This window comes from Hemicordylus capensis, chromosome 2 (genome assembly GCF_027244095.1).
Source record: "Hemicordylus capensis ecotype Gifberg chromosome 2, rHemCap1.1.pri, whole genome shotgun sequence".
Lineage (NCBI taxonomy): Eukaryota > Metazoa > Chordata > Lepidosauria > Squamata > Cordylidae > Hemicordylus > Hemicordylus capensis.
In genome coordinates, this window is record NC_069658.1 from 292,294,042 (window position 1) to 292,308,477 (window position 14,436).

The following is a 14,436-nucleotide window of genomic DNA, read 5'->3' on the forward strand; positions in this document are numbered from 1 at the left end:
TATATCTGCAGTAATATATGAATAGCCAGCCTAGACGAGGAGACTGACTATACACACTGCATTACCATTGTGCCTGTTTCTCCATATGAAATATATTGTACAGACAACAATTCATCTATAAGTACACTGCCTTCATTGTGATCCCTTTTGTTTCCCATCCACACAGAAAGCAGAGTAGTGGAACAGCTCTTGTTTTCCTATTTCTAGTCAGCTGTACAGAGCTATGAGCCTAGTACAGCTGTTTTATTCTTGCTACACCCCTGTGTCATAGAGAAGAGGATTGCTGGACCAAGCTCTCCTTCATGACTCAGAATTGTAGTGTGAAGGCTATTTCACAGCATGAACCTTAAAAAAAAAAAGCTTGTCAGCTTAAATCATGGTCCAGCAGCAACTGTGACATTGTTCCATTTTTGTGAGGTGAATTCCTTGATAGTTTTCATCATGGGTCTGATGATCAATATAGAGAACATGCTTCATATAAAAACCATGCATTTTAAACATATACAGTATCTGGCTTCTTCAATTGCCTAAAAAAGAGGGAAACACATTTTAAAAAGGGTATACATTTTTTGGAAGAAAAAACAACACTACATAATTTGGTGAAACACCATGAAGGAAGCTGAAGTGCATTTTGTATTATTCCTTAATTCAATCTTTGTCTGCTAGGTATGTGATCATTTGGGCTATCTGGGAATATTCTGTTTTTTAAGAAAAATTAACATACTAAAAAAATTGACTTAGGGACACATTTCAATAATTGGGCCGCATTCTGCTAGCAATTCCATTAACAGAAGATGTTCTGCTTCTGCAAAGAGAAAATGATGCTTTTCACCAGACTCATCCTCCACCTGTTGTCTCCTGCAACCCTGATAAAACCTGCACCTGGGCTCTCACAACCTTCAGGGACATTTTGTTTATGATACACAGAAGGCTGCAAAGGGATGGAGGGATTGGAAAAGGTTACCCACCCACCCACCCCTTGTCTGAGCAGAACTTCTGTTTGTGGAAGTACTAGTTGGGATGCTGCCCATGGTTTAGAATACCCTGTACCTGAGGCCATTAAGAAATGCATTTTCTTTAACTCCCCACCCACAAGACAAATGGCCTTTCCTATAAATTACTTTCATCTTTTGTCTTTAAGTCTATCATATAGGAAAGATCAGTGCACTGTGATTCTTTCAATACAAAGGAAATCTTTTTACAGCAAATTTTGCCATGTTTCAATGCATTTCCTTGTCATTTTGTAATCACTCATGGGACTAAACAACAACAGTATTTCTTAAGTAGTGAGCAAGATCAAACACCTCTTAATCTTTCTACACTCATGGGATCAAAACAGACTCTAAAGGAATAAAAAGATTTTTTTTTTTAAAAAAAAATCCCATTTAACATCTGCCATTTCATACACAATGTATTCTTCAACAGTATCAGCTAACAACCAGAGTAAAGTACCCATGAGTCTTCCCACTGAAATTAATAGGATGAGTTAGTCATTAAACTAACTCGTCCCATTAATTTCAAAGGGGCTATTCAGTTTAGTCTGGATCATTATAGTGACTGGTAAGCCTCTGCATGATCTCAAATTTTGGATTGGATTTGAATCCAATTCAAAACCATATTTTTCAGTTTCAGGTCCTTTGGACTCTTTTACATTTTGGTATAATTTTCATTATCAGATTTCCTTTTGGAAATCCAATTTTTTTGGGGTGTGTGTGTGTAAAAATACCCATAGATGTTTAGGGGGGAAGGGGAAAATTACCAAATAATACATTTCTAAAAGGCTAGGCAGATAGCTCTGACATTTTGCACACAAGCAGGTAACAATGGCAGGACTCTGTGTATTTAGTCTAAATTAAATCTGTCCATCTGTTGCTTTTTAATGAATTTTTAAATGTAACTCAGAAATTGTACTCACATCCAAGAATCACATGGAAAAGTGATGTAACATCCGAGAATCACTGGCGAAGTTATGTCAAATCCAACATGTTTGGGAAATGATTACTTGAATCCAAGCAGTGCTGAAGTGTTAGTTGGGATATTTTCAACTTTATCAGAACTAGACATTTTTGTAACAGAAAAAAACTGTACATTCTAAGCCTAAACAAAAAATGTCCCTTCCACTGAATTATCTTTGCAAAGACAAACAAGCTTGACAATGTTAATATTTATTAAGAAGATGATAAAATCTTCATATTTCTGTTAAACTAACTCATTCTAGAAAACTGAAATGTTTGATGGTGAGTGAAACAACTATTGCTCTCCTTATATGGGTGTGGATAGGATTCTAATTCTTCCCCCCAAAAAGTGTGTGTATGTGTGGTGGTGGTGGTGGTGAGAAATCAAATGATTTTCTAAACCAAAATAAGGTTTGGCAAATGTCCTCCCCACCATCTCTCTGCCAGCCTTCCAATTCTCCAAACACTCTTTATTAACAATGAAGATGGGGAGGCTCCTTTCCCCCCGTCCCCTAGCATGTGCTGCCCCAAGTGTAAAGTGTTGGCTGCAAGACAGCTTTCTTTATCCTCTCTTCATTCCTTCTCCACACCTGTTGCTGTGTTGACAGAAAAGTTACTGTTGCAGTAACACTTGCTGTTGCTGTTGCGGTAACCCTTGCAAATACTACAACTCCCATCAGTTCCAGCAACACCCTTCCCCACCCCCACCCCAGTCACCACAGCAAGAGAGGAATGCGAGGAGGGGAAAGCACTCTGTGAACCTCACATTTTATTATTTCATTCCACAGACCAGAGCAACCTGGGAGTAAGTAAAAGGAACTCTGTTAAGTAAAAGGAAGTTTGTGGGTCTTTGCTTGGCAGGGAGCATTGTGGGACAGGAGGGACCTTAGGAGTTTAGGCTAGGAAGAATGCTTTCAGAGCTCACTCCTTGAGGGGGGCTGATTCTGAACCCCACAAACTCATTTTCCTGCCCTGAGCTTGGAGTATTTCACTGACATCTCTACTAAATTGTAACAAGAGAAGATAAAATTACAGCAATTGAACATCCCAGCTAGAATACACACCCTTTCTGTTCTGATGGACACAGAACACATGGGCTTGCATTGTCCCATCCACTTCACTGAAGATGGCATTACTACATTTTGAAGTGAAAGGGCATGCAAACCAGCCCCTACCATTAGGGATGGAGATCTTCCTTTGGCATTTGAGAAGCTTCCCCCTCATTTTACTGAACTCTCCCCACTAAGCCTAAGAGTCCATATCCTCCCAAAAGCGTCTTTCTTCTCCTCGCTCCAAAAAAGAAGTGAGGAGTTGCTCTTCAAGCTTCCCCTCTGTCTCCACCCTGCCCTCCATTGATGTGAGTAGGATAGCACTTAGGAAGCCTTTGCAACAAATCACAGAATGGAAATGAAAGAATGGGAGAACACCATAGACAATTATTTTCAAGTGGAGATGTAACAACTTAGTGGGCTGTATCATCCTTCCAATTAGTGAGGAACATTTCCCCACACTTCTCCAGGGATAGTATTCTCCTAACTACTTGCTCATGTGGTACAGATGACCAGCCCACCAAGTCATTACATGAACAGCACAGTGATATACTACTTTTTAATGGCCATCTCTATTCATGAAAACAAATCATTGAAAGAAGACATTTTTATTGTCTTGGAAATAATGTAGTTATCCTGATTTGTCTGATTAACTGCTTATAACTTCTATGGTTCATATGAATTGTAGTCATGGACAAAGGTTTCTCTTCCACTATAGAATGAATCCCATAGCCATTTGGAGGAAATACTTGCTGAACACATCATTTAAGGCCATTTCCACAGACAAGTCCAACATACATAGCATTGTAGGGGTGGTTGGGCTTCAACCCACAACCAATCCAGTCTCAAACTCTTCCATAGAATTAAATGGTATTATATAAAGTTGACTGACTGAAAACTAATTCAGCTATAGTCTGAGCAGCATTTTTAAAACAACTTCCTAGGCAGTTACTGAAATACTGTAGGTTGGCTTGTAATTTGACTGGTTTGTGAAAAACCTTTTGAATGGATAAGGGCTGTGCCATATATTTCAAACTATGCACAATTTTGCCAAGGCTTTTAGTTGTATGGAGAGATACATCACAGATAGCTTAGAAAAAGAAAGTATCAATAAATTGTCTGCAGAATATTAAAACTTTCCCCTTATCTAACAGACTTTGATGAACAACAACTGATGGAATAATTGTAATTATTCATAGAGCTACGTATGATCCATGATAGTGATATAATTATTTCCCATATAACTATGACTTAATTCCCTAAATCGTATTCAGCGTGATTCAACATCTGTATTCATTTGAAACATTCAAACAGCATTTGAAGTTTTAGAAAATCATCTCAAGAAGATGATATTCATTAGATGTTAGTTGCATTGGAGCTGAAACTGGAACTTCTCTTCCAAATATATCACTAATGGAGGAAGATTCCTTTGATTTGTCAATACTACTCCACCTACTCACCCTTGGCAAAAAGGAACAGATATCTCAAATTAGCCTGGGATTCAAAAATGAAAACATAGCTGCCATACAGATATCGCAAACAAGCAAAGTGCATAATCAGATCAGCAGGGATTTGAAAATGGTAAATGTTATCATGGAAATCCACTATGCTCAGCGTGAACTTCAGGTGACAAATGCCAACTGCCTGTTTCTAAGCTGCTTTGAAAATACATCAGCCTTAGAGGCTTACATTGACCAGTCATGAAATCTTCTATCCTATAAAAAAAAATCCAACATACATCTGTTAACCTATTCTAGACAGAAAACTTGTACCTTCCTCCTTTCATTTTCAATGCAATCTCCTAAGTAGCCTTTTTGACAAGCACCGTATTTGGATAATCAGAATATCTGTACACTTATTATGTGGCTGTTCCACAGTCCATATACCTGCATGGGGGCAGTGGGTGCCCTTAGCTCTCTAGCTCCCTAGTCTCTCTTCAGGATATGCTCATGCCATCTGGATGTCTTTTGTAATTTGGACCAGGATGTATGATGTGCACAGTCATCTTCATATTTCATGGCATAATCTATCCTGACCAGCAATCAGGATACTACTACTGAATTTTTGCTCAGTACCTTCCAATCTTCAGCATAGGATAGGTTACAGTTGTACATACATGTTCAAATCTGTACACATATACAGTTCTTCACACATTATACACTACAGCATGGTGTAGTGGTTAGAGTGCTGGACTAGGACCGAGGAGACCCAAGTTCAAATCCCCATTCAGCCATGAGACTTGCTGGGTGACTCTGGGCCATTCACTTCTCTCTCAGCCTAACCTACTTCACAGGGTTGTTGTGAGGAGAAACTTAAGTATGTAGTACACTGCTCTGGGCTCCTTGGAGGAAGAGCGGGATATAAAATGTAAATAATAATAAAATAAAAGGCACAGTACTATAGTACATTTTCTATTCGTGTATTGCATTTGAGGGAACCTGTACCCAGATTCACTTTTAAAATGAACACAGGCACAGTCATGCACACGAAACACATATATGAGTGCAGACACTTGTATGCACATATAACATAACCTCCGAACAGGGCTTTTCTATGTACAGTGTACACATGTACAGATCTGTATGCATCTACAGTTTTTTTACCTGTTATGGCCAAAATCTGTACAGTAGTACACTTTCTCTCTGTACCCTGCATTCAAGGAGGTATATACCCAGGCTCACTTTTAAAATAAATGCACATACAGACATCCACACAAAAACTTGTACATATATACAAATACCTCTTTGCATGAACAGTGTAATGTTTGAATAGGGTTTATATATTATCTGGACTTTTCCATTAGTTAATCTGAGCCAGAGAAGAGGTCATCCTTCCTATTGACCCATTCACCTGGCAGCTGCTCCAGTGGTGTTAGAAAGGAAGATGATGGAGATCTGGTGTTGATTTGTAAACTGCTTGATTGTGCAATTGCCTTGGAAAACAGTTTCCTTTGTTGACCCAACTACAAATTAAATGGTGGGAGGGTCCATTACTAGTCTGCCCCATCTTATTAGCCTGCCTACCTCTATTTAATTTAAAATCAGGGCTCCCCCTCTTTTGCCTCTATAGGAAATCCTACTACATGAAATTACAACTCAGTAAAAAGATTGTTCTGTAGTTTGAGATATAACATCTCAGCTGTGAATGGCATTATTATAATAGTCTGGAGGTGGTTTTGGTTTTTTTAACCACATATCAGGAAGGAGAACCTGAGTATCTATCACCTTAAGAATTGTCTTATCTCTTTTGTCTCTGGGGATTAATTCCTGTATTTTTCATTTCATGCTCCTTTCCCAGTTTGCTGCCTTGGTTACAATACATCTGCTCATCTGTTAATGCTAAGACATGAAGACCACAGCTTCTGTCATCTTTTTGAAGGTTATGAAAAGTCGATCACATCTTTTACCATCACTGAACTAGAATACAGACACTTCAAAATAAGAGAATACAAGTCTCAGAATATGCTGGTGCCCAAAACATATTAGTCCCACTTGAGCAAGAGGCCATCCATGCACGTATCTCTAGCTGGATGAAGAACATGCACAAATTCCTCCTGGCAGTTGAACTGCTGGGGCTGCACACGCAGAGTAGGGGTGTGCATGGAACTGGTTTGGCTGGTTCCGTGTCCAGCTGAATCGGGTCTGATCTGGTTCAACCTCCGAACTGGGCCGAACTAGTTTGGGGGATATACTTGTAAAGGGGAATCCAGTGAGGATTCCCCTTTACAAGTAGAGGGGCATTCCCAAGGTGATGGCGAGAGGGGGGAAAGCTGCTTACCCTGGCCACTCACTGCCACTTGCTGTCCCAGCACAGCAAACACACTATTCCTTCCTTTACTGAGCCACTGGCCAGTAAAGGAGGAGGTAGTGTGCTTGCCACACCAGAATGGCGAGCAGCAGCAGTAGGCAGTTTTTCCCCCTTTCTCGCTGCCACCACTTTGGGAATGCCCCTTACTGTCCTCAACCGGTTTGCCAGAACGGGGCCCGATTCAGTTTGATCATTGACCAAACTACCCCCAGTTTGGTCCAGGTTCAGGTTTTACTGGTTCAGAACAAACCATTTGGGGACACCCCTAATGCAGAGCTTTGCTAGAAAATTGATGATGATGTGGGAGAGGGAATGGTCTATGTGTTTGCATGCAAGGTTAAGAACAGCCCTGCTGGATCCGGCCCAAGCCTCTCAGGTCCAGCATCCTGTTTCACACAGTGGCCCACCAGATGCTTTTGGAAAACCCACAGACAAGAGGAGAGGGCATGCCCTCTCTCATGCTGTTGCTCGCCTGCAAGTAGTATTTAGAGGCATTGTGCCTGAGGCTGGAGGTGGCCTATAGCCACCAGACTAGTAGCCATTGATAAACGTGTCCTCCATGAATTTGACCAAGCTCCTTTAAAAGCCATCCAAGCTAGTGGCCATCACCACATTCCATGGCAGAGAATTCCATATATTAATTATGTGCTGTGCGAAAAAGTACTTCCTTTTGTCAGTCCAATATTTCCTCACCTTCACTTTCATGGGAGCATCCAATCACAACAGACCATCCAATCACAACTTAATGCAGTCAAGGCAACTCCTAGCCACTGACTATACTGGCATAGCTACAATCCTGCTGCCCTTTTGCTTCCTCTGGATAATAGAGAACCACCCATGCAGTTTCCCTGACTCTCAATAGAAAGCTATTAACAGATGTGCCTTCATACCATGGGACACACTGCAAGTTCCTCTCTCAAGAAACCCCATTGCCCAATCACCAAGACACCAGTTTGATTACAGATCAGATGTGGAATTTCTGGAGAATGTCTGTCCAGTACTCCCAGCTGTGTTCCTGCTTGTGCACTCAACCCTGCTACCAGATTTGGTTGGTGGAACACACAGTGCAAAGACTAGATTGGAATGCAGTGCCAGTCTGGTATCCAGACATTCGACCCCTGAAAGAAGTCCCTTAACATTCTTAGATGCCTCCTTCTCCCCCACAAAGAAGGTCTTACTGAAGCATGGACTCCAGATCTCCACCCCATACACCTCAAATACAGCAGAACACAAGAGGTCTAAGATTGTTCTTCTTCTCTCCTCCATGCTACCTTGTTCTTTCATATTACCTGCAAGTGGTTTGACTACCCCTTCCCCACCTCCACCTCCTTTTTGCAGTAGCCTTCAATCCTGCTATTGCAACCTATACTTACTCAATAGCCAGTTATTGTGTTGTGCTCTTTGAATAAAACCAATTTCTTTCTTTGGGAAAATAAAATAAAAATCCTTGCCTCCTGACTCCTTGGGCACTCTCTGGTGATACTGAGCAATCCAGGAGGTGTGGTTCACACCTCCTGGTTTGGTGCCAGCCAATTTGGGCTCATGCTTCTGGATGTTGGATAACTGACTGCTTCCTCGGCTCAGCAGGGTTGGCTGCAGTAGGGAAAGGGTTCTCCTAGCACTCAGGTATTTCCCCTAGCTGTCAGAAGAGGGGATAAGAGAACTGAGAGAAGCACAAAGGAGTTCTGGAATCTTCACTTTAAGTAATATGTGATTTGAGACAAAACTGCTTTGTTTTTGTGGCGAACTGTTGTCTGGATGATATGTGTCGAATTGTGGTGTGCTGGTTCAGCGTAAAGTGGCTACAATGATGGCTCAGTCCCTTCCAGCTCTATGATTCTGAATTGTCTATTGTTCTTATGCTTCATCACACCCTGTTGTGCATATTTAATATCACATTTAGTGATATTATGTGTAAAGGTTTTGAGGGATTTCTATGATGCTGCACCAAACTCCTTTCTTTATATAATTTATGTTGAATATAATTTCTGGTTATGTGCCTGAACCCTAACTATTGTAACTAGATTTTTCCCAGTCCAATGCATAATTCTTCCATAGTTTGGCCCTGCTCACATTTCTCTCCACTTCTCTGATTTAACAGAGAATTTCTACCATTAATGTTTGAAACCTCACTTGTACCATTTTCTATTACTATAACTTCCCCCTCCCCTTCTGTTCAAGTGTCAATTTAGATAAATCATAAACATGATTGATTAAGCACATTAACTAAAATAAATAATAAAGCACATTGATAAAGAGTGCTGTAGCAAATTAAAGCCTAAGCAGTGGTAGATGCTGGCATCTTGGTCCGGGGGTGGGGGTGGGCAAGGATGCTAGTTGCAAAAAGCATGCAGTGAACATTACACATGAGTAAGCCCACTATTTCCAATGTTAGATTTCATTTACATATTCTGTCCCTGTGTAGAGGTGAGGGACAGCAGATGTGAGAATGCATGCCAGGTGAACAGGAAGGGATCGTGGACACTAATCCCCCCCACCTACATGCAATGGGCCGGACTGGGGCAGTAGTATCATCCAATCCAGCCCATTATCAGTTGCTGACATTCAGTGCAGCAAAAGGCGGTTGAGTACTGCCCGCATTGCTGTGTGTGCCTACAACACCACCAGCACTGTTCCAGAACAGTTCTATTCCACTGTGACTTTGAATTGCGCAAGTGCAGTTGAGGTATTTCCAATTGAGGCAGTTTTATGGAACTGTGTTTGCAGTTAAAGGCCACAGGGGAATCGGGCTGCTCTGCAACAGTGTAGATGGTATTAAGAACATAAGAAAAGCCCTGCTGGATCAGGCCCAAGGCCCATCTAGTCCAGCATCCTGTTTCACACAGTAGCTCACCAGATGCCACTGGGAGCCTACAGGCAGGAGTTGAGGGCATGCCCGCTCTCCTGCTGTTACTCCCCTGCAACTGGTATTCAGAGGCATCATGCCCTTGAGGCTGGAGGTGCAATATAACCCTTTGACTAGTAGCTGTTGATAGACCTCTCCTCCATTAAGTTATCCAAAACCCTCTTAAAGCCATCTAGGTTGTTGGCTGTCACCACATCTTGTGGCAGAGAATTCCACAAGTGGATTATGTGTTGTGTGAAAAAGTACTTCCGTTTGCTGGTCCTAAATTTCCTGGCAATCAGTTTCATGGGATGACCTCTGGTTCTAGTGTTATGCAAGAGGGGGGAGAATTTCTCTCTATCCACTTTCTCCACACATGCATAGTTTTATAGACCTCTATCATGTCTCCCCGTAGTCATCTTTTTTCTAAACTAAATAGCCTCAGGTGTTGTAGCCTTGCCTCATAAGGAAGGTGCTCTAGGCCCCTGATCATCTTGGTTGCCCTCTTCTGCACCTTTTCCAGTTCTACAATGTCCTTCTTTAGATGTGGTGAACGGAATTGTATTCAGTACTCCTAGTGTGGCCGCACTACAGACATTGTGGGCACAGGCACTGCATTCAACCACCCATATTTCCTGTGCTTTATGCCCGTAAGTATGATAATGCCATCATGAAGAATCAATTTGTTCCTGATACAATGGGACAGGGGTGTAGCTCATCACTAGAGTATCTGCTTAGCCTGTACAATGTCTGAAGTTCTATCCCTGGCATCTCCAGGTAAGACTGAGAGAAATTCTTGCCTGAAGCCCTGGAGAGTCTTTGCAAGTCTGAGTAGACAATACTCTGGATCAACTGTCCGACTCAGTAGATAGCAGCTTCCTATGTTCCTAATGTGGTGTACCTGTGACGAGCAAACTATCACTTAAGGCTGAATGGGCTGACACTATATAAGGCAACCTTTGGAGAAACCAAAGCATTTTACCAGAGAAGCAAACTGCTCTCACAGCTATGGGCATTTTGTTGTCTGGCTGTTTTATGTTCATATTGATTGGTCTGCTCACCATAAAGAAAGAAAAATGCAATTACATCCCCTGGTTATATAGTCAAAACATAAAATGAAGGTAAAATCATATTTTCAGCGCAGTGCAAAGTGAACAATAAGCTCACACTTTCATGCAGAAATATACACAACCCAGGCCTTTATCTTCAGCCACCTAATTTCAAGTTGTACTCGGTGCAATAATAAAAGCGGCAATAGATTTGCTAAAGTGGGCTTTACTTTAAGTGTGCACTATCCATCAATATCTGGGACTAATAACATTGACTACAGTACGATGCTTTTACCATTGCTGGCAGCTAATACGAAAGAAATTTCACTAGCTAATACTGTAGTGGTTTACGATACAATAGCTATTATTCTATAGAGCATGAAAACACAATTTTCAAGTGCAGGTACATTAAGAACATATCCAGAGCTCCCTTCTTTTTATATGAAAAATTATACTTGTATGCCTTAAATGGCCGCCAACTGTGAGGAATTCTTATCCAAATGATGCCCAGTCAGATATTGCCAAATGGTTTTGCAAATGGGACTGTAACATTATGCAGTCCTATATTCTGCTCACATTAGTATTCCCTTCATGCAAGCTGCAGTCCAAAGATGGGCTGTGGCTGGTGACACAGGAGGACTGACCATGTGAACTAGCTCTAATTTGTAATCATTTCTTTTTTTTCTAATAAGGGTTGGCACTAAAATTTCAAAAGTGTAAACTCGGAGCAAACTCCAGGGTTTCTCCTGAGGCACAACATCTGAGAATTTTCAAGGACAAAAAGCAAGTCTATAAGACAAGTGAAATTTCTCAGGGGAATTCTGCTCATCCCTTGTTCTCATATGGAATCAGAATGCCTAAATCTAGCAAAAGCAGCAAAAAGGTATGCCTTTCTTAGGGTGGTTTTTGAATCGCCTGCCGAGTTTAAACAAACCTCAGGTTCCTTTAAGCTTGGCTAAATGCCGGGTTAAAAAGTTGGGCTTGCAGCAGAGACAGCGAGGGATTGGGACAATCCCAGAACTCCACTCGAGCAGCCCAACCCAAGGGCTGCCCTCGCCTGGATTGGGCTGCTTGTGTGAATAGCCTCACAGTGTACTCCAAAGAGTTGCAGTGAACATGCATGTCTCATCTTTACCTTCTTTCCATTCCTCCTTTCTTCTTTGTTGAAGGAGCAACTAATAGAAATATGACAGCCATGTTTCCCTGGAAAACCATGCAATGATTTTTAACAGCGACATACCTGAAGCAATGTTCCTCCTCTGAATAGATCCCTAAATGAATCTTTAAGGCTCTACACACGATCAGTGTGCGGAGCCGAAAGGGGTTTGGCGGGGAGAGTGGGCTTGACCCACTCTCTCCACAGATAATCACGCACCCCTCCTCAGGTGGGTGGATCACCCAGCCAAACAGGTGGCAGCTTGGCTCCAGTGCTCCTGCGCCCAGCCACGGCTCGCCCGGCAGCTCTGGGGGTCAGGCAAAGGGAAGCACTGCCAAGCGGAACCCCTCCCCCCAGAAATGCACTGAGCAAGTGTGTGGTGCATTCCTGGGATTCCCCCCACCCACCCAAGAGTGCTTGCTGCGGCTGTGGACAGCCATGGCTGACACACGATTGTTAAAATGGGGGTAGCAGAGCACTCGCTCCATTAACGTCATTTAAGGGGGAGGGTTTAGGTGGGCTTGCTGCCATGGAGACACTGGGCTCACCCGCAAGCCCGGTGCTTCTCACAAGTGAGCAAAACCAGGCTAAGGGAGCCCAACCTGGTTTTGCTTGCTCATGAAAATCGCCTCTATGTGTCATAAGGAGGTCATTCACACAAACAGAAACTGTATTCTACCCAGGTTTGGGTGCTGTGTGTGCTCCCACTTTTTGGTTCTGTGGGTGCAAACAAATAGGTAGGAGGAGGAAGAAGTGATTGTGTGGAAGCAAGGGAGGAGGAAAACCTGTGTAGCTTTTCCTCCTCCCACACAATCACTTGTCCCTCCTCCTACCTAGTTCTTTGCACCCACATAGCCAAAAAATGGGAGCACAGACAGCTCCCAAACCTGGTAGAACAGTTCTTTTGTTTGTGTGAATGACCTTACTGTCTTATTTGTTATCACATTTGAATCTTGCAATGATACAATCCTTTTACTCTAAGATAAATGCATTCTTCCTTCTCTATTTCATAAACTTTTCTGAACCCCTCCTCCACTCCTCACACTCACTTTTAAAAATATGTGTGTGACATTCAACTACCGATTCATGTTCTGGATGGGGTTACACTCCCCCTGAAAGAGCAGGTACATACTCGAGGAGTACTTCTGGACCCAAACCACTCCCTGGTCTCTCAGGTTGAGGCAGTGGCCAGGAGGGTTTTCTGTCAGCCTCTTAACCAAATTAGAACCTGCATTCTCAGGATGTTTTTAAAAACAACCTCAAAACATACCTGTTGAGTCAGGATTTTAGTGTACAGTTTTAAAGGTTTAAGTCAGGTTTAGAGCTTTTAATCTGTATTTTAAAATGTTTCAATCATGTTAATGTTTTAATTTTTGTGTTTTTAGATTGTGAACTGCCCAGGGACTTGTGTATAGGTCCGTATAAAAATATGTCAAATAAATTAATAAATTCAACCACACCATGTTTATTCATAGTTTCTGTCACCAAATCAGTGCTGTTTTATGTGTTTTATTATGCTTTAAATTTGAAGGGAACAAGAGAGGTGATTGTACTAACATAACTGAACTAGACAAACCAGATCCAAAGGTTGACCACATTTTTCTGAGTGACATGGTTTGGGATGTTGGCCAGCTGTCTATTTCCTCCCATTCCCAAGCACCTCAGAATGAAAGGGAGAGAGTTTAAAGTCACTCCAAGCATCCTCATAGAAACATAGGAAGCTGCCTTCTACTGAGTCAGACTATTGGTCCGTCTAGCTCAGTATTGTCTACACAGACTGGCATTGGCTTCTCCAAGATTGCAAGCAGGAGTCTCTCTCAGCCCTATCTGGAGATGCCAGGGAGGGAACCTGGAACCTTCTGCATGCAATCATGCAGGTGATATTCCCAGAATGCCCCCATCCCCTGAGGGGAATATCTTCCCCTAGTGCTCACATGCAGTATTCCATTCAAATGCAAACCAGGGCATGCCCTGCTTAGCAAAGGGGGCAATTCATGTGTGCTACCACAAGACCAGTTCATAGAGGAGGAGGAGAGCCATTCTCCTTCTTGGCCTCTTTCCTTCAGCCTTGCTCCTCTTCTGAAGCAATGCCTCTCACTTTGGCCACATCTCTCTTCTCCTTAGGTCCACTCTGCTCTGTGAAACAACCACATGCAGGCTTCACAACTGATCCTTGTTTTCGTGAGACAGTGAGGCCATTCACACAATGGTAGAAAATCGGGCTAGCCTCTGCTAGCCCAATTTTCTACCATCGTGAGAACCACCGGGTTCGGCTGTGAGCCTGGTGGTTCTTAAGCGGGTCACCCACTTAAGTAGCCCTCCTCTAAGCCCAGGTTAGTGGAGCGAGTGTTCCACTAACCTGGGCTTTCCGATCGTGAGGTGGCACGGTGTGGCATGGCACCGCGGCAACTCACGAGTAGACTCCCGACTGAGAAGCTGAAAAGCAGCCTCCCAGCTCGGGGGTTTCTCCAGTATGCCCTGAGTGCTTGCGCAAGGCATGCTGGAGTTTCTGGGGGGCGCGTGACCCCCGATCCCCCCAGCCCCCACCGGCTCCGTAACAGAGCTGGCAGTCGGC